Raw genomic sequence first — 27,287 nt, 5'->3', positions numbered from 1 at the left:
GGCTCAGGGGGGTAGAAAAACTATCCCTGTGTTTAATGTTTAGTTACTGCCAGTCTCTGCACCTCATTATTTTAAAGCTTTGCTTTAGACTCTTCCACCTAAATCCAGAGTTAGGGGGTATTCCTATGAGTAAACTAAAAGCTAAATTTCCCAAATACATTATTTTCCCTCTAGAGAAAATGCTGGTAGGATGAAAATCACCTGTGTCTTACTTATATGTTACTCATTAACTGATTTTAAAAAAAATAGCCTCGGCCAGATTAGGAGTCATGTGAACCAAATGCTTCCTGCAGTGCAGAAACTGTGTAAAGCTAAAACGCAGAGATTTTCACATTATTGGGAAGATTGAGCCAATGAGTTTTTGATCGTATTTCTTGACTGGGTGATTGGCGAGTACACAATGGTGAAGAAATTAGTGCTTTCCAATGACTCTGTGTTCCAGTTTGAGGTTCCAGGCAGCCCGAAGAAGGTAGGCGCTGAGACTCCACACAGCTCCACAGACAGCCCGGGCTCTGTGTTTCTCAGGTACGTCCATCCTGTCTACCCCCCATGTCCTTGGCCGTCCCACAGTATTTCTTGGAGTGTTTCTTCCTCATCCCCAAGGTAGCAATCTGCCACAAGGAAAAAGAAGGCATAACCTAGGCGTCTGGGCTGGTGGATTTGTTAAGGGTACATAGCAGGAGATGTGATCATCTTTTATTTTTATTTTAAAGATTTATTTATTTATGCATACAAGAACTGGGGTACAGGCCAGAGGTGCAGGAGGTGACAGGATTCTCCAGAGACAGAGTGGGGAACTGTCTGTCTCGGGTAAGTCAGGCAGACTGACTGAAATACCCAGCTGAGGGGAGCAGCGGGCTGGGGATCAAACTCATGCTGCAGTAGCTGTGGATTGCTTCACAGTGTTGACACTTAGCCCCTTCTGCCACCAGGGGGTTCCCCTGAGATGTGATCATCTTTTAAGGAAAAATCATTATCAGTGTTTTCTTTAATATTTTTTAGTAGTAGATAGTCAGCTATGCATTTGCTCAATTCCTGACTCCATCTCAAGTTCATAGGAAAAAAAGTCAATTAGTTAAAACAACTCTATTCATTTTGTCTCATAAGCATTATCTAGCTCCTTATATATTGTAGAAGTCAAGTGCCAGTGGATGTCACTTATAGGAAAAAGCTTGTGATCCAATTTTGATGTAAACTTTAATGTAAGTTTCATGTACAGTTCTCAAGTGAAGACAGAGGCAAAGCCTCCACACCTGAGCTGTGCTTTTATATCACAGTACACCAGAAATGTGATGATTTATTTTATTTTTAAATCACTTATACAAAAAATGCTCAAAATCATAGTTTTTAAAAATTAAATGGGAAACACAGAAATTTCACTTTAATGGCATTCACATATGAGAATGTCAGGTCATGAAAACAAATTAAGTAATTTTAAGAAGCAGTTTTAGAGACCAAGCTTCTGAATTTATGCAAAATGTTACTTAATATATCTGTGTTAGCAGTTGCTTGAGTAAGAGCACAAGCCCTGTAATTGGAAATGTAAAATTCTTGTATTATTTCCATGTTTTGTTGAGCATAAAGTGTTTCACAAATCGCTTTGTCTGTTTACTCCACCTTTTATGTAGACTGTAATACAAACTCCTGTTTGGGATTCTAACCAAATTTAGAAGCTCAGCGCCTCCCTGGTGGCGCAGGCGGTTGAGTGCAGTGCTGTGAAGCTGTCCGCAGCCTCTGCAGTGTCAGTTTGATCCCCACCGGCACGGAGATACCCACATGGTGTGGCAGACCTCTCCTGTCTCGCCTGCTGCTCCCCTCAGCAGTGTATTTCAGTCAGTCTGCCTGTTCCCTGCTCTGTCTCTGGTGAATCCTCTCACCTCCCGCACATCTGGCCTGTACCCCAGTTCTTGTATAAATCAATAAATCTAAAAAAAAAAAAAACAAATTTGGAATCTCAAACCAGAAAACCTCACTTGTTTATAAACTAAAATATACAGACAGGTAATATTTAAAAATATATAAAACATACATTCTAATTTAGGTAAATATAACACATATAATTTCAATAAGTATAGCTACTTAAAATAGAAATAAAATCCTGCATCAACCTAAAACAAGCCTCTTTAAGAGGAACCTCAGTCTATTTATCCTACATTTTTGGATATTCAATATCAAATCTCTATATTAGTATCTATAAGTGTTTTTTCTGATGTATACCAGAACTAACTTAAAACACTACATGTATCTCAGTTTCTATATTGGAGGAATTTAGTCTGGTAAAATGGTATATTTAATGCATTATGTATAAAATCATTGAGTATAATTTGTAGAACTATTTAGACACATATTGGTTAATTGTTTGAAGTCAAAAATTAGACCAGGGAATCACTTCCCTTTACCTTCTGAATAAATACTAAGAATTTATGTGGATGTTGTGGCATTCCATTATCCTTTCCATGCACTAGAACTAATAAAATGCACTCTCAGATCAACAAACTACTTCAAATAGACACAAATACAATTTATGGAGTGTTTTTATTTAATCATTCACTTCAATAAAGTTTTATTATATACTGGTCTATGTGGAAGACGCAGGGGATATAATCATTAGTGACAAATGCCAAGTCCCTCTCTTCGTAGAGATTATTAATAGCAAAGATAGGCCTAAAATGTTTGATGAATGAATGCATATGTACATACAAAATACAAATATTAATGTATGTTATTATGGGAAACTAATAAAAGACAACATTAAAGAAAAAGATGGAGAAAACTATTTTAGCTGAGGTGATAAGCAAAAAACTCTCTGAGAAAGTGGCATTTTAGTCCTATTTATAGGGTGAGGAAGAACCAACCATAGAAAGATTGAGAAGAAGCATGTTGCCCTGAGGTGGGGGAGATCTTTTGTCTTGAAGAACTTGGGTAGAATAGGATCAGAGGAAATCAGAGAGAGAAGCAGAGGAGGAAGAGGGTTAGAATTCTATTCTGATTGTGATGGGAAGCCACTAGAAGGTTTCGAAGGCCTCACTAGGGTTACTTCTGGCCTCACTCTGGGTTACTTCCATTTTTGGCACTCATCCTAGCAATACTGCATCTTGCTTGAGTCTCCCATGTCTTTGTTTCTGAGATTTCCTCTACACCACATGTCTAAGAAAGGCATTGCTGAGTCATAGAGAATGGACTTGCTTAAGTTTAGTCATTGTGTCAAATTGTGTTCCAAGGTTTTGTGTCATTCACGTTACTATCAGCAGTTATACCACCTCAATATTTATATTGTCTGACTTTTTTTCAACTTGGAAGTTGTGCAAGGTATCTCAGTGTGTTTTCAATATGTACGTCCCTTATTACTAGAGAGAAGCACCTTTTCGATCTGTTTATTGGTCATTTTGTTTCCTCTTCTGTAATATTCCTGCTTACAGATTTATAATCCTTTGAGGCAGGACAAGGGGAAAGAGGCACCTAACTTTTTCTTATTCTTAGTTTTTTAGGCATTCCATGTACTGATCATTTGTTATTTGTATGTGTTACAGATATTTTATTCCAGCATATGACCTGTCTATTCACACTCTTTGTTATAGCTGAGTTCTTATTCTTATTTTTAACTTATCATTTATTTTCCTAATGAGTCTGTACTTCCTGTGACTTGTTTAAGAACTACCTACTTCTAAAAGTGTGTTTTTTTTCTTTCAAGCTAGGGCCCCTTATATATTTGGAATTTATTTTTGTTTCCGGTGTGAATTAGAACATTTTAATTTTCTGCATAATTGATTAGCCCATGTTATTTATTGAATCGTCTTTTCTTTATCCGTAATCTACAGTGCCAGTTCTGTCATACCTTGCTGTCTTAATTACTGTCACTTTATAAGTTTTGTTTTCTAAGACATAAGACTCCTTTACCTCACTCACAAGGATTTGGCTATTCTTGAAAATTTCTCTTTCCATTTAAATTTTAGAATCAATTTGTCAAGTCAGACCTTTTTTTTAGTTGAAATTTCTTTGAATCTATTGTTCAATATGAGGCAATTTCACTTTTTATGGTATTAAATATACCTAGTCATACGTGTGTGCATGCCTCCATTTATTAAGGTCTTCTTTAATATCCCTTGATAAAGTTTCAGAATATTCTACACAGAGATTTCACACATCATTTGTTATATTTATTCCTAGCTATTTTATGTCTTTGTTCGTATTGAAATTATATTTTTATTGTATTTTCTTTTGTTGATGTTATACAGAAATATAAATTTCTAAATCAAACTTAAATTCAACATCCTTGCTAAATTTTTGTAATTTTAAAAATTAATCCGTAACCCTTTCTTGGTAGACATTAATATTACTTTAAATAATTTAAATATCATTTTTTTCCTTCTGATCTTATGCCTTTTAAATCTTTTTAAATGTTATTAGAGAGAGAAGCAAGGGATCCCACAGTGTTAGTATAAGTAGTAACTCCAGGCAATCTTGCTTTGTTCCTGATTTTAAAAAAGGGAATGCCTCTAAATTTTCTGGTTTTATCAGACTTTCTCTAGTTAAAAAGTTTTCCTAATTGAGGTTTACTGAGAGGTTGTTGAAATTATTGATTGCTCTCCCAAGCTCCCTTGAGATGATCCTTTGAAAATCTTTGACATTCATAATGCACACAGTTTCTAAACTCTCATAAGAAATTATTTCCCAAAATGTACAGAGTATTAGGCAACCTTTAAAAACATAACTTGCTGTAAGCTGTATAAGTGGTTGACTGGAAAGACTCTGGTGAATTAATAGTTTCATAAATTAGCCTTTCATCAAAGAAAAATGAAGACTTTCTAGTGAATGAATTAGCTCTTGGACATCTTTAGTACAAATTAGCCATTAGATTATTGCTTTTAATAAATTTTCCCAAAATATTTCTAATAGATATTTCTACTAATTTTAATATTTTTAATAGAGTGTCAATCTATTTTAACTTTAGGCAAAAGCGAATGTTACCCACTGGAGCTAATGTGTGCAATGAGATAACATGGGCTTTGCAGGTACCAAGCAGGTGCAAGGCAGCAACCAGAGAAGGCAAAGGTGAGGCAGCACATGCTCTGGGTTTAGGACCAGTCCAGCCTACATTCAGCAATGACCTTGGCAGGTCAACTCCACCTGACTTGGAGCACCCTGCTCCTGCTTTTCTCTTCCAAACCACCAGTGAGTAGTGGAAGGGAAAATGTTAACCCTCTTCCCTTCTGCTTTCTCCTCCTAAAGCCTTGCTTTTTCTTAGGTAAACCCACTTCAGCTATTAGGAAAAGGACAGGAGCATGTTTGGAACCTGAACAACAGAACGCTACCTCAGCCCCTGGACTCAGCTCCTGTTCACAGGAGTTGTAAAAAGAAATGGAGTCATGTCATTTGCAGGAACATTGATGGAACTGGAGGGGATTGTGCTTAAGAAAACTCAGAACAAGAACAAATACTGGGTGATTTCATTCATATGTGATATATAAAGAAACAAAGCAAAGGATCAGACAAAACTAAACCAAAACAAACCTTAGCAATCTGGCTGTAGAATTGAGCTACGAAAAGTGAAAGGTGGGGGGAGAGGAACACAAGAAAAGGGACTCAGTGGGCTACGGTAGAGGATTTGGGGTGCCTTGGTGATGTGATAACATACATCTGAAGAGGTGTGCACCTATTTCTCTAAAAGATACACAGTGTTGTAAGCTAATGTTTTCCTGAATAAAAAGAAGTTATGGAAGGGGGAATATTAAATTAAAAAGAGAGTGATGTTTAGAAGTTGGAGGCAGGCTGAGTTCTAGGAAATGGCTTTCTCTTCCAGGAGCAAGATTGAGTAGGTGGCATCAGAGAAGCAGCACCGTGTTTAGGTAATATATAATCTTTTTAGTAACCTCGGTGACGGGCAGGTCTTTCAGAGAATGGAGTCAATCTGTTTTTAGTTGGTAAGGTCCGGGTGGCCGGACCTGTGAACTCAGCCACGCTCAGAGGGGAGAATGATGGGCAGACTGTCGGGGGGCTGAGAGAGAATGAGGTGAGTCAGGATGTGGACACAGAGATGTGGAAGTTAGAACAAGGAGGTGAAGTATAGAGGAATAGCTCTCTTTGATAGGAGAGTGAGAATTTTCCAGGCAGAAATGACTAGAACTCCCTAGCAACTAATGTTGCAAGGAGAGAAGGGACCAACAGTCTCTTCCCCAAATTTCCCCAGATACTTCCCCATAACCCACTTATACAAAGAATTCAGTATTCTCACAATACTCATCCTCTGTCCTGTCACCAGGCTTTTCAGCATGCTCGCTATATACCCATTGACTTTCAAAAAAAAAAAATAATAATAAATAAATATCCAGGGCCTCCCCTGGTGGCGCAGTGGTTGAGCGCTGGGCTGCAAAGCTGCCCGCAGCCTCTGCAGAGCCGGTTCGATCCCCGGCCACAGGTGAGGGTCCCACATGGCACGCAGACCTCTCCTGCCGCCCGCTGCTCCCCTCAGCAGTGTACTTCTTCAGTCTGCCTATTCTCTTCCCTGCTCTGGCTTTGGTGAATTCTCTCAGCCTCCCACGCTTCTGACTGTACCCAGTGCTTGTATAAATAAATAAATAAATCTTTACAAAAAAAAAAAAATCCACAAAACCCTATTCATCTAGCCATATGCACCTTTTCAAAAAGTGTAGCATAACATCTGGGGAGATTTCCCTGTGGCCTTCTATCGCCACTAGAAGTAGAAGAACTAGCGCCTTTTCCTTTTTGTTGGCACCATCTCTCATATTAACCATGTAGAGAATATACTGCTATAGGTGTATATCATTACAAATCAATGAAGTTTTAATATCTACCCTCATCATATGGGCCCTTTTAAAGGCGGTGGGTGTGGTCTCAGTAAGATATTCACAAAGTCACACACTTTTGTAAACTTTTCAAACAACATTATAATTTTATGTATTATCTACTCCAGCTTTCTCTCTGTCCCACTTCCCAGTCAGGTAACCAACAGCATTTTTGGCATTCTGACCTTAGAAGTTGTTTGGAGATACATTTAGTTTGTGATTAGTGGAATGTGTTTATATGATTTGCTGTCATTCCTATGTAAGTTGCTAGCCATCCTGGCTTCCTGGAATACACCCAGCACCTGCCAAGCCAATTCATCCTGCTCGGTGACCCAGAAGAGCAGAGCCAGAGATGGTATCAGGATATGAGCATGCCCTTCGGGTGCCGTGCATCAAAAGTACATGGGTAACGAAAGAGAAACAAAGTTGGAAATGCGTGGAGCTAGACGCCAATCTCTGACTGACTCTCCCACTGTTAGATATAGAAATTGGAAGCGGAAGATTTCATTCTCATGAATGCCAAGTCAAAACAGAAGTCCTTCCCTGTTAGAACTGTAAACATGATAATGCAGCTGATAAAAATATAAGTATATCGGGCCTCCCCGGTGGCACAGTGGTTGAGCGCTGGGTTACGAAGCTGCCCACAGCCTCTGCGTCACCGGTTCGATCCCTGGCTGCTCTCCGGCCACCGGAGGAGGGTCCCACATGGCACCAGACCTCTCCTGCCGCCCGCTGCTCCCCTCAGCAGTGTACTTCGGTCCTTCTGCCTGCTCTGCTCCCCGCTCTGGCTCTGGTGAATTCTCTCACCCTCCCGCGCTTCTGACTGTACCCAGTGCATGTATAAACAAAACAAAACAAAACAAAACAAAATAAAATAAAATAAATATATATAAGTATATCATCTTCAGGCCCACAAAACCTGGATCTGCCCCTGTTTCTTCTCTCTCTATCTGTGTGTGTGTGTAGAAGAACTGGGGTGTAGGCCAGATATGCGGGGGTTTAGGATGATTGAGACAGAGTGGGGAGCAAAACAAGCAGATCCACTGAAACACACTGCTAAAGGGAGCAGTGGGCGTGACAGGAAAGGTCTGCTGCACCATGTGTGTTAGCTCCCTGGCCAGGGATCAAACTCAGGCATTAGAGGTGATAGCCTAAGACTTAATCTCTAGGCCACCAGGGAGGCCCTGAGCTTGTTTCTGTGTCTCTGTTCTCTAACTGCTCTGTGCTTTTTGTATCTGTGGAACTGGACTCAGGTGTGTGCTGGGCAGTTCTGGGAAGCAGCAGGTGTGATTCTGCCAGCATAATGGAATGGATTCCCAAGTGGAGTGCATGTTGACTTCTAAGTAACAGCCTGTTATCGATCCCTTATTTGACAATTTTGAAAATATTTATAGAAAAACTAATTTAACAAAAGTTTTATTCATCCATATTCACTTCATTCAGTTTTTTAGAACACTTAATATTGGCTTTTTAAAATGCAATTTTATAAATTGTGCTTTAATTTTTTTAATTTTTTTTAAGATTTATTAATTTATACAAGCGTTGGGGTACAGGCCAGAGGTGCCGGAGGGTGAGAGAATCCACCAGAGACAGAGCAGGGAGCAGAACAGACAGAAGAACTGAAATACACTGCTGAGGGGAGCAGCGGGTGAGACAGGAGAGGTCTGCCTCGCCATGTGGGTATGTCCCTGGCCGGCCAGGAATCGAACTGGTGCCATGGAGACTGTGGACAGCCTCACAGCGCTGCACTCAACCCGCTGCACCACCGGGGAGGCCCTATGCTTTAATCTTTAGCTGGCATTTAATTGAAGTTTTCAGACTTCATGGAAATCTATTTCTAAATCTCTATGAGTTCAACATAAAGTCCCCACTTAGATTAAACATAAAAGGTTTTTTCTTTAATGATTTCAGTTCACTTACATGTTTCATTCCTCTCTATCTCCCTCCATGTTTTTTTAAAGAAATAAAATTGGGCAAGTGTAATTGAAGCGCAAGTTCTAGGAGTTGCCTCTTTATATAACTATGTGGTGCTGCATGAGGACAATTTGGGAAACCCCACCAAGAAGTCCATTAGTGATAAGTAATCAGTAATAGTCATAACAGTTTCTTCTGTTTGCAGAGTGGCTTACTCATGGCAGCTTTTTACAGACATGACCTTATAAACCTTGTTGGCTTTTCACTGTGGCAGATGGATTATAATTATTCTCTACAGCACTCAGAAAAGGAAGGCGAATAAAGGAATTTTCTGTTGATATTGTATGACAAAATTAAGTCAATGAAATTAGCTGTGGTAGTGAATGCACAGCCAGGACATGACCAAAATGGCATTATCTAACTTTATTGCCAACTCATTCATCAGGCGTGGCTTCAAATTATTTGAGCTATTTCCAAAAATCAAATCCATCTTCAAGGATCATTTAAATTCCATTTCTTCATCTCACCCAGGGTGAGTTTTATAATCACAGAGGGGACACTGTCTCAGAAGTAGGTCTACTCAGTTTGAAAGAGCAAAGTTAAGGAGACTTATCTGGGATTCTCAATTCTACACTGACTCATTGTGTAATTCTGTAAGTTTCAGTGAAATTTACCTGTGAAAGGACAACTGTGTTTGCGCTGTGTACTTTGGAGGAGTGGCAAAAAACAAGTATGGTAGGTAATTTAATTATCAAACAGTTGTAGAATATTTTCTGTAATCTTTGTAAAGGGGTCGATAACTGGTGTGCTTTTGGTTTTGTCTTACTAACTATGCAACCTCTCTGTGTCTCACTTTCCTCCACTGGAAACTGGGGATAATCATAGGATTATGGAGAATGTTAAATAACATAAAGTTCTTGGCACACAGCAAATGTTCTAATGCTAGTTGTAGTTATTATAAGGCAGTGGGAAAGATCCAGGAAAGAAAAATGGGTACATTCACTTATCATCTAGAGCTCTTCAAGGCTAACAATACATTGTTTCCTCTCTTTCTCCAGTACCTAGCACATGGAAGAGATTCTGTGAGACTCTCTGGAATAAATACACTGTTGAGACCCAACTCCTGCTTCTAAAGGCTCTTATCTGTTGGTGAAACACACACACACACACACACACATACACACACACACAGAGGCTTCTAGAGAAGGCAGGCAATGCACATACACTTTGAATATTAAATTATTAGCCTAGCTCTCCAAATTATAATTTCCCACAATACGTTTCCTGTTAATCCCCATTTCCAATACTTAGATCTGAAAATAAATTACACATTTCAAATCCTTCGTGGAACATAATTAAATTTGCCCAGTGTAAAATATTAGCAACTTCCAGTATGATCCGGAGAAAAAGAAACTTCTTTTATTTCTTCCAGTAACCCCATAGGGGCCGAACAATGTGTGCTGTGAACAAGCCTCACTCAGCACACACGCCTGTGGAAGGAGCAGGCAAGCAGGTGACCAGCAAGCTCATTTATCTTAGTTACCCTTTGGACTCTGAGGAGGACTCTGTGACTTAGCCTCACGGGTCACATCTCTCGCCCATTTTATATGCCGGGAAACTTCCAGCTGCGCATATTAGTTCCAGACCTTTGCACCTTCTTCGCTGCCTCCAACACTCTGGCAGGGCCAATTTTGACCTGTGCTTCAAAACTGATCCAGTTATCACTGCCCTCAGAAAGCCAGCCCTGAGAGCAATCGCTCTTTTTCTGTGCTCACATTACACATTTCACTTCCTTCCACTGTAGCATATGGCACACGCTAAGTCATATTTGTCTTTCTTCTTTTTCCTTTTTGTTGAAGTCACCTTAGTTTACAGCACTGTATAGGTTTCAGGTGTATAATTTCTCACCACACCCACCACCAAATGCCCAGTCACCATCCACCTCCAACAGATCACTTCCCTTAACCACTCCCCCCAGGCAACCTTTTTCCCCTCTAGGAACAACCTTTCTCTTGTCAGAGACTAAGGGTTTGTTTTTATTTATTTATTTTTTTTTTTTTTTTAGTTTGCCTTTTGTTTCTAACCAATCACTCAGCACCGTTCTGGCAGAAAGTAGACAATGATAAATATTAGATGAACAAATTAAACATGGTGGGTGATGGAAAAATAAAGAGAGTCCTTTAGCTGACAGGCAAGGCTGCCACCAATCAGAAGGTGCTGCTGACCTCACCCCACGAAGGCTGAAACTCGCAGAACAGTCAGGGCACACAAGACAGGCATTTGTTCAGTTTGGGGAGAATGACAAATGGAAAATCAAATGGCATCTCAGACCTTCTGACACATGGTCCGGGACCTTTCCACTGTTCCATAGTGACTCATGATTAAATCTGAACTGGCATGTGTCTCCCTGTGGCCCCAAATATTTTGTCCTTGAAATTGGGAGAAAAATGACACAACAAAAAGGCTACAAGGAGCAATCTAGGCTAAAACTTAGTTTAATACACTTCAATATAAATTTCACTTAAACTTACTTTCACACAATGTTAAGTTTTCAAATAAATTTAATTACTATAAAATTGAATTAATCTATACATGAAAGAAATAAGAATTTAATAAAATACGGATTTTTTTTAATTTAGCAAATTGTCCCTGACACATGCCACAAATTTCATATCTTCATGCCTCTGTGTTTGTTCTCTCTCTGTCTGGAATAAATTTCCCTCAAGCAATACCTACTGAATCAACAAATAATAAAGCTCTAGAGATTCAGTGGGGACTATAACAAGGATGATCCGGGTTCCTATGTTGCTCTAGTCAAAGGGAGGCAGGCATTCAACAGGATGCTGAATTCCTAGCATAGCAGAGTACAGAGGGAGTAGATGGAGTGAGGAGAGTCACCCCAGCCCCCAGGATATAAACCAGTCCCTGAGGGAATGCTGTTTCAATACAAAAAAGCAATGTTGATTATGTGACATGATAAAGGTCTTAGCCAAAGCTACTGTAGTAATCATATAGCAATATAGGAATGTAGCAAATGAACACTTTGTACACCTCAACTTTATGATATGTAAATTATATCTCAATAAAACATAGTTATTTTAAAAAGGAGTGAAATATAAGATGAGCACAAAGCATGAGGCAAAGGAAGGGTGACAAAGAGAAGAAGAGATAGAACCCCATGTTGAAGAGAAAGCATTTTCCCTTCTCTGTGGAAGAGAAAAAAACCATTTCAAGATGCAGAAAGAATGCTGAGTGTCCAGATAAACCAAGGGACAGGGAGAGTCAAGGGGAAATGAAGTAGAGACCAGACATATTATCCTCAAAACAAAAATGAAAATCAAAAGCTTAATCTTGTCCCAACTTCGCAACACAACAGATACCCTCAAGAAATAATATCATCCTATTTGAGACAGGATCACCCGTTCAGAGATATTGTCCAGTTAATATAGACTTTGAGAGAGTAATTCTTTTATTTTTAATTTTTTTTATTTTTTACATCATTGTCCATTTTTAAACAATATTTGCTTCCCCCACCCCCTCAGGTGTAGTCCCCATAGTGTTTGCTTCCCCAATGCACCCGTGCACCATCACCTCAGTCCCCTGTGCTGCTCCCTCCCTCCCTCTGGTCCCTCTCCCTCCTCCCCTGCAGGATGTCTCTGATTTATAATTGTTTGTTTTTGCTTTGTTGTGTTTTGTACTGTTACTGTTTTTTTTACACTGATGTCTTACCTGGTTTCCCTATATTCCTGCTATAAGTGAAACAGCAATTCCTTTCTTAACATCCATCCTTTGGAACAAAAGGCAGCCACTTCTCCTTCATAGTTGTGTATCACCATCACTACCCAAGATTTGCCCACTGATCCTTGACCGATTTCATGCTACCCAACATTCAAAGGCAAATACAAATTCCAAACCCGTCATTAACATGAATGTAAAATCACTAAACAGGCACATTCCAAATTGAGTAAGAATGTCTGACAAAAGCTATAAGAGTTATCAGTTGCTTCACAGTACATGATGCCAAATTGAAGCTACTGTTAGTACTTAATATCTCACACGGTCTTAAGTGGGTTCTGAATCTGGAGTGAATTAGCTGAATGGTTCTGGCTCGGGAACCCTTATGAGGTTGCTGCCAGAATGTCTGCCAACACTGCGTTTGTCCAAAGGCCTGACTGGGCCTGGAGGATGGTATCCAATGTGACTCACTGACATACATGGTAGGTTAGTGCTGGTTGTCTGCAAGGGACCTCATTTGCTTTCCAAGTAGATAGCGAGCCATTTGTACCTACAACATGGTGGCTAGCTTCCCCCAGAGCAAATGAGTCAGGAGACATTACAATTGTCCCTTTGGGTGGGTCCATTCACACACAGATTTTTTCCAATAAATCTATTGGAAAACTTTTTACCGATTTGCAACAATTTGAGAAAACTCCCAGATAAGCCATACAGCCTAGAAATAGCAAAATAATAATAATAATAATAATAATAAGAGAAAGTCATATCTTGAGGACATACATTTATGTGGCTAATTGTCTATTTTATAATTTACTACCATAAAATATATACAACTGCATTATAAAAGTTAAACTTTATCAAAACTTATGCTCACAAACACTTAACAGGCCATACGTACATGGTGCTAGAAATGGAAACAAACACTATCAGTGAGGCTTGATACCGCAAGGTATCAGTTGTTAAATTTGGGGGAAGTCAAAAATCACACGTGGATTTTTGATTACATGGGGGTAACACACCCTTAACCCCCATATTGTTCAAAGATCATCTGTACTGTGAAACCACAATCCCTTTTATGACCCAAACTCGGAATTCATACATCATTTTTGTGATACTCTTTTAGGTACATTGGTCAGCCCTACACATTCATTGTGGAAAGGGATGATACAAAGGTGAGAATGTCAAGAGAAAGGGATCATTGGAGGCTGGTCACCATAATAACTATGGAATGATGTCAAAACTGCCACATATTTTTAATCTAAGAGGTGGTATATGATGCAAGGGCTGTACCTGGGAGTTACTCAGACCTGTATAATGTTGATAAGAAAAAGAAATAACACCAACATTGACCAAAATGACGTTATTCAAGGAGCTGCTTTGGTTATAATACGTTTCGCTTCGTGGTAGGTTTCTGAGAACCTATTGAGGATGTTAAGTGAGGATTTACTCTACCTGAATCTCAGCGCTGCTTTTTTACTTGTCACCTTAGATCACTTACCTAATCTTTCTCAACCTCAGGTTTCTCTTTTATAAAATGGGGCAAATACCATGTACCTTTTCAGACTGTTTTGAAGATTAAGTATGGATACATATTGTACTTGGCAAGTAAGAGCTCTCAAGAATAGCTATTATTATAATGTAAACGTAGTGTTACTATAGAAACAGGGTTAGACGGCATTACCCCAGCACTCCTATGTGAAAATTTAAGAGGCTTTTTTCCTATCTGTTTTATTATTCCAAAACATTATTTTATAACCTACAAATGACTAACAGCTAAACACCAGGGAGGCAAAGTACATGAAGTTAAAAAAAAAATATTTCCATGCAAAATATATTTGAAAACATGTAGAAAGCATTAGGACTTGAGGAGCCAAACAGCTGTCAAGCTATTTCATTTCTCTGATATTGCTGGTCTGTATTCTAATAACTTAAGGAAATATGTAATAAGGTAGAGAAAAAGACACCAGGACTGAGTTGTCATTTTCTCAGGATTTTAGCTCTTCTGGAAAAAAGTGTGATTATCTCTAGAAAAATGACCTGTTCAAATGGTCATTTTCTGTCTCATATCAACATTGCTACTGGTTTACAAGGTTAAACAGTTTTATATGCAGAAATTTGAGAGTGTGCGTAGGGGCAGGAAGGACACAGGGCAGGTTTTCTATGACCCAAGCAGACCACGGTAAAGGAGGAGGGAGTCCTGGAGCCCTCAGTGGCTTTTGCAGGCTTTTATTGGGATTTACCAGGCATACGACAGGCAGGGATGCTGGGGGGCCGGGAGGCTGGCAGGCCTCCCATGGCCCAGCAAGTCTTCACTCTATCTGGGCTCTCCGGCCTTCTCTGGTGGTCTCTGCTCTCTGCTCTTCCATTCGTTTTGCTTCTCTCTTGGCTTCTGCTGGCGTCCCCGTGACAGCGTCCTTAAAAGCCCAGTCTCAGCCCAGGTGAATCCCATCTACTATGCCCACCCCCTACTCCAGGTGCCCGCCCTCAGGCATGCATTCAGGACCACAGGGTTCCCTCATCCATCCTAATGGTGGGGGGCAGAAAAGCCTGATACTTTTACCTTACCATACATAAGGCTTTCTACATTTATCCAACCCGAGTTTCTCTACAGAAAAATAAAAATAAAGACACAAGGTAATGAGGCTTCTTCATATCAGAATCAAAATGTTATTTCTGAAAATTCATATACTGAGATTCAGACACTACAAAGCTGAATCTTCCCCAGTTGTGATTGTTAAGTTAAAGATGCTTTTTTCAATCAAGACCAATTTTCTAGCTATTTGCATCTGAGTTCATAGCAGTAAATGGGGTATTGTTTACTAACAGCTAATTTAACCAATCTATACAAGAAGCTATAATTATATATAAAAAGGTATGTAGAGTCCTGGAAATTATGGAAATGAAATGTATCCCCAGCACAGACAAAATTCTTTTGGAGCTTTCATATTGATACTATACAGGATAATCACATGATATGAATCTTATAACTATATGTATTAGCATATATAAAATATTTCTAACATAGAACTTAATTTTATAGTAAAACAGATAAAAGTGGAAAAATCTTTATTTTCCCATTTTTTTATATATTATTTTATTTTACTTTCCCTCTTTAAAGAGAAAAATTACTATTGAATCTTTTATTTAACTACATGATTGCACCCCACATTTGGGGGATTTTGAAGAAATTGTTTAGAAATCCAAAAGCTACTCTTCTCTTCTACTCCTATGGAATTGAGAAGTGGCTTCATAATTAAGAGCTCCAACTCCTCGGTCAGACTACTTGTGTTCCTACCTCATTCAAATCTCGTAGTATCTGTACCCAGTTGCTTCTATTGTTAAAGGTGAAGTGAGTACCTCTTCCTCGTAGGGTTTGTGTGAGGACTGAATGACTTACCATATTTGTGACGTGCTAAGGAAAGTCCCTAATAAATTTATTGGCATTATTTAAAACATCTCTGGCTGATTTCTTACTTGGGCTGTCATTTCACTGTTTTCTCAACCGAAGTAGTAATGGAGAATTTTATCCCACTGTCATTCACCCAGTTGACAATATCTTGCTCCTCTCTCACCTACTAAACTTCCATATTTTTAGTGGAAGAGGCTGTTATCTAGCCTTGCAGTCCCCTAAAGTACTGTTTAGTTATCTGCCTTAGAAGATTCCCTAAATGTTTATTTTTTGGATTGCCAGTTCACATGACATAAATAAAACAAAAAACTGTGTAACAATTTAAAGTAAAGTTTTTACTGCATAAGAGTGTTGTTGTTTTTCAAAAGTATTTTCAATAGTTGCAAAATTGCCCGCGTTAGGAAATACAATTATACTGATTACTGACCAAGAGTTTACATTTTGATGGTGAATAAAGTAGCAAAGTTTTAATTGGATTGTCTAAATAAAAGTTGCAGAAAGGTCTCTTCCTATTAAGTACAAATTTATTAGTCTACTTGTCACAGGAGCAGGCTACCCTGAGAAGATTTGACTTTGGACTTTCTCCAATACCTAAGTGTATAACAATAAAACAGTATGTTTTATTGTGGCCCTAATCTACACTGTATCTGTGAACACCAAATGATTGGGTCATTAATATGGAAGTTCTGAGGTAGTGCTATAAATCATGGTAAATATTTTACAGAAATATCATGTAACCTTTCTTGAGGTCTCATATCTAAGTGACAGGGAAGGAATTTTGTTTATTTAAGTCCATGTAGATATATCAAAGACTATTAATAATAAATAACATGCACACACCATGAGAAAACATTCACTTATGATGACACCGTAGTTTTTTCATCCAGGATTTTCTTAGGATACCAAAGAGCAATTGCATTGCTTATCCCTGAATTCAAAAGAAATAAAACTCTTCTGTTGTGAGTTTATCAGGTTTTTCCATGATGAAAAGTCTATCTAGCCATAAACTAAGCTGTAGTTTCATGTAATTTTAATAATTTTTCAGAACTGCATGGTTAAAAGCCATGTGACAGTTTTAATTCTATTGGATAATTCTTCATTAGGTCCAGCCACAATTCCAAATCTCTCAATTAAAATGACAATAACCTGTGCACCAGGCATTGTGATAAGACCTTTTCACACTTTAGCTAATTCAATAGCCTTATGAAATGGGGATTGTTATTACCCCACTTTGCAGAGAGAAAACTGAGACATGGAAAAAATACACATTTAGTTTCCATGGTGGAAGAACTGCACTCAATTTTAAGACTCTAAATCTCATGTGTTTTCTACTTCAACACCTCCCACTCTTTATCGCCAAACTTCATGGAGCAGTAGAATTGGATATAGACCGCTTAAAGTAAGTGGGTAATCTGATGTGAGATGAAATCTGATGTGAGAGATGTGATGCCAAAAGCATAAGCTACAGGACCTCCCCACTGGCGCAGCAGGTTGAGCGCTGTGCTGGGAAGCTGTCCGCAGCCTCTGCAGCACGGGTTCGGCACAGCAGACCTCTCCTGTCTCGCCCACTGCTCCTCTCAGCAGTGTCTTCAGTCCGTCTGCCTGTTCTGCTCCCCCCTCTCTGGTGAGTTCTCTCACCCTCCCATTCCTCTGACCTGTACCCTAGTTCTTATATAAATAAATAAATCTTTTAAAAAATTTTAAAAAGCATAAGCTACAACAGAATTAATAAATTAAACCTTATCAAAATTAAATACAAAAAAAATCATTAAGAGAGTGAAAAAACAATCCACAGAATGGAAGAAAATATTTGTAAATCATATATTTGATAAAGGTCTAGCATCCAAAATATAAAAGAATTCTTACAACTCAATAATAAAAAGATAACACATATAAAAGTGGGTAAAAGACTTGAATAGCTTTTTCTCCAAAGAAAATTTGTAATTGGGCCTCCCCTGGTGGCGCAGGCACTTGAGCACTGCGCTGTGAAGCTGTCCACAGCCTCTGCAGCACAGGTTCTATCCCAGCTGGCTCTAGGAGATTTCCACATGGCTCAGCAGACCTCTCCTGTCTCACCTGCTGCTCCCCTCAGCAGTGTATTTAAGTCAGCCTGCCTGTTCTGTTCCCCACTCTGTCTCTGGTGAATCCTCTCACCCTCCATACCTCTGGCCTGTGCCCCAGTTCTTCTATACATAAATAAGTAAATTAAAAAAAAAGAAAATATATAATTAGCTATTAAGATGTAATATGATTCTTAATATGATTAGTAATTAGGTAAATGTACATTAAAACCACAATAGATACTAATTCACATCTACCAGAATGGCTATATACTTGGAAAGTCAGAAAATAACAAGTGTTGGTAAGCACGTAGAGGAATTGGAACCTAAATCTATTATCTATGGGGATGAAAAATGGTGTGGTTGCTTTGGAAAATAGTTTGACAGTGCCTCAAAGTTAAACACAGTTACCGTATGTACCAAAGAGAATTGAATACCTAAGTCTACACAATAACTTGTACATAGTATTCTGAGTAGTTGAAACAACCCAATTGTCTATCTGCTGATGAATGAGTAAATAAAATGTGTTGTTTTCACAGAATGGAATATTATTTGGCTGTAAAAAGAAATGAAGTATTGTTATATGCTATAATGTTGATGATACAAGATCATGACAAAAGGCTACATGATTCCATTTGTATAAATGTCCAGAAGAGACAAATCTATCATTAGGGATGAGAGGAAAGGAACAATGGAATTGAATACTAATGGGAATAATGCTTCTTTATGTTGAGATGAAAATGTTTGGGAGTTAGGGAATGATGATAGTTGTGCAACTCTGGGTAGTGGTGATGAAGCCTCTAAATTGTATACTTTGAAAGAATATAATGTAACATTTAATATAAATGCTATCTCAATAAAACTGATATTTTTTAAAAGCTAGTAACAGATACTTAGAATCCATTTCCTCTTTTTGAAAGCTTATATTCTATAAGTACGGAGTATTTAAATAATTTTTCATGACTGATAAATTAACTTACTGATTTTCAAAAGCTTACACATTTTTTTTCTTTTGGTTTCTTAATTGAGGTAACATTGATTTATAACATCATGTATTGTATACACCCTTCATGTGTGTGTTACACCACACTCCCACCAAAATACCCATGTACCTAAAACCCTAGTCAATTGTTCCCACTCCCCACTTTACTCTCCTCCATCCCTGGTAGCCTCAATTCTACAGTCAGATTTCTACATTTTGTTATTGATTTCATTCATCTGACCCTTCATTTTGTTTCTCTTTATTCCATAAGTAACACCATCCAGTATTTGTTTTTCCCTTTCTGACTTATTTCACTTAGCACAATTCCCTCCATTTCCAACGTTGTCACAAATGGCAAGAGTTTATCTTTTTATAGCTGAGTAGTGTTCCATTGTGTATGTATACCATGTCTTCCTGATCCACTCATCTGTCTTTGGGCACTTAAGTTGTTTCCATAGCTTGGCTATTGTGAACAGTGCTATAGTGATCATAGGAGTGTATATATTTCTTCATATTCATGTTTTTTGCATTCTCAGGTAGATACCTAAGAGTGAAATTGTTGGATAATATGGTAGATCTATTTTTAACATTTTGAGAAATATCAATACTGTTTTAAGGAAGTTCCATACTGATTATAAACTGAATAAGTCAACAATCCCATTCACAGTATATGAGGTCTCCTTCTTCTCTGCACCCTCACCAACACTTGTTAGATTTCTGGTCTTTTTGATGTGGGCCATTCTCACGGCGGTGAAGTGGTATCTCTTTGTAGCTTAAATTTGCATTTCCCTGATGATGTGATGATGAGAATTTTTTTCATGTGCCTGTTGGTCATCAGTATATCTTTTTTGGAGATGTGACTATTAGCTCTTCTGCCCATTTTTTGATTGGGTTGTCTTCTTTTTGCTGAATTGTATGAATTCTTTGTAGATCATGGCTATCATTCCTTTGATGTGAGGCTAAAAGCAATATCTACTTGTCTTGCTTAATGGGAGTATTCACACATTTAGCTGAAGAAAATTATTGTGTTGAATTACAAGCTAAGGATTTTATGTAATCTGCACCATATGTGTTATATTACCTTTCTAAAACCCAAACATATCTCTGAATTCCAAAACACATCTGCCCTATGGGTTTTGGATTAAAGCCTATGGATCTTTAGTAGGTTCAAAATTATTTCCAGAGTTTCCCTTCACTATTTTCCATACAGGATGTGTGGCTAAAACAAGAAGGTCACATGGAAATTAGAAGCCCTCATAATTTGGTAAGGAATTTAAATGGGAGGAGTGTCCTTTTACAGAATCAGAAGTTAGAGTCTCCCCTAAAGCCCTGGAGAAGACAGTAGTTACCCCTGGTGACCAGTTTCTCATCACTCTGAATCCTTCTAACTAATATTCACCTAGGAAAAAGACTATATAAAGAGAAACAGATTTGAATTCAGGGGGAGTTCTGCTTAAGAAGTGTCTTCAGAATATAAATAAGTTTTAAAATGATGATTTAATTCCCATGCTAACCTAGAAAATCCTGCTTTTGGAGTAAGCAAGGGAATAAACTCACTTTTAGGAATGAACATAGGCTGCTAAGTCCTTTTCACATGACTGTTTGTATGAGAAAAGATTCTGCCTGCCGGGCCTCCCCGGTGGCACAGCGGATGAGCGCTGGGTTGCGAAGCTGCCCACAGCCTCTGCAGCACCGGTTCGATCCCCTGCTGCTCCTCGGCCACCAGAGGAGGGTCCCACATGGCGCGCAGACCTCTCCTGCCGCCCACTGCTCCCCTCAGCAGTGTACTTCGGTCCTTCTGCCTGCTCTGCTCCCCGCTCTGGCTCTGGTGAATTCTCTCACCCTCCCGCGCTTCTGACTGTGCCTAGTGCTTGTATAAATAAATAAAAATAAATCTTAAAAAAAAAAAAAAGATTTGCCTGCCAAACAGAAATACAAAAGACTGCTTAGAATACACTATGTTGGATGTTTCCTATGACACATAGTGTTTCTCTAATTGTCATCATTTATTGTTCAAAAAATATTTATTGTGCATTTGTAGTAGAAACTGGGAATAAAGGACTCAAGAAGAGATGAGCGCCTCACAGTTTAGTAACTAGAGGAAGAAACAGAAAGGGGGAAAATGTAATATAGGTAATGCATGTGAATATAAAATTAAGTATTCAATAAATTTATATTTTTCTTGTAATCTATACATTAAAACTTCCCCATGATGAGTTGCATCTTGTTTAAAGGCAGCTTTGTATCACCAAAAATAGTTTGTCACACACAAAAATTCACATTCAGCAACATAAAAGTCTCCAAACCTTTGCAAAGGTCAGAGAGAATTTCTAATTACATATATTTTTCTAAGTTCTGCTAATGAGGAAGAGACTATCTGGAAAAAACAATTTACAAAGCTCACAGTAGAATAACGGCACCTCTTTTCTGAATATTAGGCACTGAACAATAATTGAATGTTAAAACAATATAGCTGAAATTTGTCACTGAAAAAAAATGCACAGCTTTGCCAAAAAAAAAAAGATTGGAATGCTAACATCCGACATCCTAGAGCTTTAGTCCACATTTTTAGAAAGCTTGTCACGAAGCTCTACATGTCATAATTTTGAAAACAATAGTCTGGTGCTATTGAAGTGCTGAGGTTCAGTTTTCTGAGTTGAAATAAAAACAATAGTGGCCTTCCCTGAAACCTGGAAATCCCAGCATTTCATTCTCATCTCAACCTGAGGAAATGAAGCCTTGAATTTATGCTCATTCCTTTGTGATGGCAACATTTTATTGGGGAGGGAAATGTGAAAGGAAACAAAAAGAGTTAAAGCCTTTATTCTTCCCAAACTCTTGACTGTGTCCTGAAGCTATCCACCCTGCATCCGGATGCCTGGAATCTGATTTCAACAGAACATGAGCTTTGAGTTGTTTTTCAAGTGGTGATAATTTGATGTTCTTGCATATATTTGTTTTCACCCCACTGTTTGGATAAATTTGGGGTCATTTAATAGAAGTTAAGAGTAGATCTGTGACAGAGGGTAGCCTAATGGGAGCAAGGCAATCCAAGATCCAAGACTTTGGTTCATTAGAAGCCTTGTCTAAACAACTGAGCTAGTATGATGTTTTCATAGGTCAATACTAAAGATGCTATGAAAATTTTTCAAATGGAGATACCTTTAGAGAATTAAAGAGGATTCTATTGTAATTATACCAGCATAGTAATCCTAAATCAATTCTGTCCCAAACAAACCAAGACATACAGTGATTCTAGATACCATAAACTTCCACTCCCTGAGAATTCATATTGATTAACTCTTTTTTTAAAGATTTATTTATTTATGCATGCAAGAGCTGGGGTACAGGCCAGAGATGCAGGGGATGAGAGGATTCACCAGAGACAGAGTGGGGAACAGAACAGGCAGACTGACTGAAGCACACTGCTGAGGGGAGCAGCGGATGAGTCTAGAGAGGTCTGCTGCGCCATGTGGGATGCTCCCCTTGCGCCACCAGGGGGGGCCTTGATTAACTTGTAATTGCAGTAACTCCTTTATTAGTTCAGCTTTGTGGTGGCAAAGATGTCTGAGAGAGGAAAAAAAAAGAGACATGAGAAATTATGTGTGAGATCTAACTAGTTAAACATATTAGGGCTTCTGATCGAAGGTTGTACACTTAGTTTCTGATGCTGGGAAATCAGCCTGAGGAAGATAAAGGACTCAGAAGGGAACAGAGGTTACATCTTCCATATCTTTATTACTCCTTCTAGCATGACATACTATATGATATTCTATACTCTGTGGGTTATCATTAAATGTTAAGGACTGATGATCTAAGGGGGGAGGGCAATACTCTTAATTTGATAAAATGTTCTGGTCAATGTGATGATGCTATTCAGCAGTTTATCATGGGCCTGGCACACTGAACCAGTTCCTTTATATACATTATCTCTTTGAATCCTCCAAAGATGCTATAAATAACTACTACCACATTTCCCTGTTTTCCTCCCACAGATGAGGAGACTGAGGCTTAGAGGAAGTAAGTTACTCCTCCAAGGTAGTAAGATGCATATTCAGATTCTCAGATCATGCTGATTCTTTTTTTTTTTTTAAGATTTATTTATTTATGCATACAAGAGCTATCGTACAGGCCAGAGGTGTGGGGGTGGGGGGGGGTGAGAGGATTTACCAGAGACCGAGCAGGGAACAGAACAGGCAGACTGACTGAAATACACTGCTGAGGGGAGCAGTGGGCGAGACAGGAGAGGTCTGCTGTGCCATGTGAATAGCTCCCTGGCTGGGAATCGAACTCATGCCATAGTGGATGCAGCTAGCTTCATAGGTTGCATCTTAACACCTCGTGCCACCAGGGAGGCCCACACTCTGATTCTTAATCATTCCCTCCTTCTAATCTTTCTAACTCCCCTTCCCCAGTCAGGACAACTCCATCAGCCAGCATGAAACAAGGGTAGTCATTTCCTGAGAGGTTACCAAAGGCAATCTCTTGGATAGCAGGGGTGGACAAGCACGTGCTGTACAACCTGGGAGATATAATTGAAAAGCTAGGGACCAAATGTATTCCCACTAGTTTGTATCCGTTTCTTTGCAGTATATGGTACAACTTTATATAATATTTTCATTCTCGGGGGTTAGGTTTCTACAAGACCAAGCATTTCCAGTCTCTGAGTCTCTCTCTAATATATGTCTTGTAGGAGCTGATTATGTACTTTTGATATGAAGGCAAGATGAACTTTTAATTTCACTTCTTTGATATACTACTACTAAAAATGAAAATTAAATCTGATTTTAATTAGTCTTTGATCAACGCACAGGGTAATAGTCTTTGTCCAGCTAGTATGCTTTTGAAAATGCAAAGAAGCACAAAGCTCTGTAGAAAAAGAGCAAATGCACTTAACTTCCCAGAGAATAGATTTCAATAATTACTCTCTGATCATGAAAGTTATCGCAGATTTCCATTTCTCAATTGATGGGATCCCTCCCCTCCTTTTTATGGTCTCTGTAAAGTAGGAAGTGATACTGCTGTAACCTTGACATCTAGGATCCTCTCCTTGAGGCCAGCATTCTGATACTTCAGTGCTATATTCCATTAATAGATCCACATTCCAACACAAAGCACAGTGCTTGGACTAGAGCCCACTTCTCCTGACTTCCAGCCTAGAGCTTTTTTGACAAGTTGTGTGGATGTTGGGGGAAGGGAGAGAAAGGGAAGGGGTAAAAGGGTGACTTATATGTGACCCAGAACAGCACTGGAAGCATCATAAGGCCGTCTGCTGCCCCCTACCCACCACCCCACCACATTTTACAACATGATGCTGCTTGGTCCTGGTGTCTGGCAGTGATAGATGAACATATATAATATGATATATGATAATGAATAGATGCCACATAGAAACATGATAGTTTTTAACTATGATTCTGTGTGTGTATATTCTGTAAATATCTGGTCACCTTCATGGAACTCAGTACCAAAGCCAAGGTGCCCATCATGGGCATCTAAAGTCCCTCCCATGCAAAGTAGAAGAGACTGCGAAGGTGGCCATTGATGCAGGCTGTCCCCACGTCAGCTGCATCTATATCTGTGAGAGTGAGGTGGGGGAAGCTATCCAGGAAAAGATCCAGGAGAAGACTGTGAAGAGGGAGGATCTCTTCTTCGTTAACAAGGAACCACCCACCCCTTTGAGAGATGGTAGTGAAGAAAACCTGAGAAAACCTGTTGGTACACCCTTAAGGATCTGAAATTTATCTTATTTACTGGCCACAGGGACTAGAGGCTTGGAAGGATTTTTCCCCAAAGATAATAAAGGCAATACCCCATCTTGGATGCTCGGGAGACCAGGGAGGGGCTGGTGGATGAGGGGCTGGTGAAATCCTGTAGGGTCTCCACCTTCAATCATTTCCAGACCAAAAGGATCTTGAACAAACCTGCATTGAAATACAAGCCAGTGACTAACCAGAGTGAGCGCCACTCATCACACAGGAGACACTGATCCAGTAGTGCCACCCCAAGGGTATTGCTACCACTGCTCATCACCCTCTGGATCTCCCAGCAGACCATGGGTCAAGCCACATGAGCCTTCCCTATTGGAGGAGCCCAAGAAAGAGACTGAGCTAAGCAAAACAAGAGCACAGCCAGGTTCTAATCTGGCTCCACGTCCAGAGGAATGTGGCCGTGATCCCCAAGTCTGTGACACAGCACACATCACTAAGAACTTTAAAATCTCTGACTTGAAGCTGAGTGATGAGGAGATGGCAGCCATATCCAGCTCCAATAGACACTAGAGGTTCTGCAACATACAGCATATGTCTCATTTGATGACTTTCCCTTTCATGCCGAATACTGAAGCTGAATGACTTGAGAAGATTACACTGCAGATTTCCTCCCTCTTTATTGAAGTATAACTTTCTCCACCAGAATCCTATGTTAGCCAAGCTTACTTGTAATCATATATTCTTTAGGTCAGAACCTCGGTGGTGGTGTCCTAGATCAACATGTTCAACCAGGAGCAGATTATCACAGGCACATATGACCCACATACAAATTACAGGCTTGTTTTTTTTTTTCACTTATCTGATCTAATTAAAAGGAACTGTGCCAACACTGAGGATGCAAAGAGGTTAAAATGAATAAAGAAGAACAGTAAAAGAAAAAAGAGAATATATAATATGTAGAAACTCCTTGAACAACACTTAAACATTAACTGCTTCAAAACAGTGCTTTGCTGCACTGCGGGGACTGCACTGTCAAAACATTTCACAGAGAGGAAAATGGAACATGCCAAACAAGGGTGCAAGGAAGGAGAAAGGCCAGGCCTCATATTGACGGTGCAATCATCAGTTCCCAAAACAAAGAAAGGAAGTAGCTGTATGAGTGTTTCTCCAAGAAAATGAGAGATCCCATAACTTCAGTGGTTGCCTGTGAATTATAAACAGTGATTCTTGGACTTGCTCCTGAGCGAGGCCATCTGGGAGTCACAAACCTCTGACTTGTTGGAGACACTTGCTGTCAACTCGCAGACAAGTGATAAGAAGCATGAGGGAAGATTTCCTTTTTAGTTGAGGGGTTGTGAGTAGAATTCTTTCTTTTCCATTCACTCTTTTTCCCCCCCTGCAAATGGGGAGGAACAGGGGGGACGACCAAAATTATCCAACATCAGAACATCTCAGGTGAGGCAGAGTTCCAAGGGAATATGGCTGAGAACCTGAGACTCACTCGTTGGAAACAACCACCACCGATTCATTCATTCATTCAACCTATTTATTGAGCATCTAATATGAGTTAGGCCCTGTGGATGCAGTGATGAGCATAACAGACAAGTCCGTTTTTGAGATTTTAAAATTGGGTTTTGAAAAATCACTATTTTCAAAGACTGCTATAAAAGAAGATTCTATAACTTACTGTAGGTTCCCATTATAATGTTTAATGGCTGTATTCATCAGGAAGAGAACAGATAAGACACATGAACGGATGATAATATGTCTGTGAGACCATCTCCTGCCAACCTTTTCTTCTTTCCTTATACTCCATGCACAGTGGAGACTAGTAACCTTGCTGTCCCTAGAATGCCAAGCTCGGGCCTGCTGTGAGGCCTTTACCTACACTCTTTCCTCTGGCTGGAAAGCTCTGCACCCAGTCTTCACATGTCTCCCTCCTTCCTCTCCTTCAAATATCAGCTCAGATGTCACCTCTCAAAGAGGTTTCTCTCACCTTCCCATGTAAAATAGGTCTCCCTCACTCTATCATTTTCTATTTCATTTTATCTATATCTCTTACCTGTTGAAACTGTTAGGGATGTGTTTACTTCTTTTATTTTTGGTATTTACCACTAGACTAAGACAGCATGGATTTTGCCTGTCTTGCTCATTCCTTCACTTCATGCATTAGGCAGTGCTGTTATAATCACCTGATAACAAAGCAAATATTGTCAGAAGACCCAAGCTATTACCAGCATTGTGGGAGCTGGTCTTCAGTGATGGTCCTCAGGGAACTATAGTCCTGGTATTCACACCTGGTATTCGGGGGAGAGTATAGTTCTCTCCCCTTGAAACTGGGCTGGGCCAGTGGCTTACCTTTGACCAACAGAATATCAAAGAGATAAAGATGCATGACTTCCAAAGCTACTTCATAGGAAGCCTTGCAGATTTCACCTTGCTATCATGGCATGCATGCTCTGGGAGAAGGCAGCCACCAAGTAAAATGTCCAACTATACCAAGATCGCCCTGCTGTAAGGAAGCCTAGCCTAGCCAAGGGGAGACCCATCGGGAGAGACTAAAGTGATCAGCTAGTCCACATCTGTTCTAGTTATATCAGCTGAAGCATCTCAGAAGGGAGTAAAAACCCAGCTACAAATGCCTCCAGCCCTGGGTACCATCTGATTGTAACT

The 27,287-nt window shown here is 39.3% G+C and overlaps 1 pseudogene; it reads left to right on the top strand.

Annotated features, from left to right (window-relative positions):
* Nucleotides 1-400: 400 nt before the first annotated feature.
* On the top strand, nt 401-25,184 carry LOC119243729 (aldo-keto reductase family 1 member B15-like; annotated as a pseudogene).
* The last annotated feature ends 2,103 nt before the right edge of the window (nt 25,185-27,287 follow it).

This window comes from Talpa occidentalis, unplaced genomic scaffold (assembly GCF_014898055.3).
Source record: "Talpa occidentalis isolate TD23 unplaced genomic scaffold, MPIMG_talOcc4v2.1 talOcc4.13, whole genome shotgun sequence".
Classification (NCBI taxonomy): Eukaryota; Metazoa; Chordata; class Mammalia; order Eulipotyphla; family Talpidae; genus Talpa; species Talpa occidentalis.
Note: the sequence above shows the minus strand (reverse complement) of the source record. Positions and strands in the feature narration are given on the sequence as shown.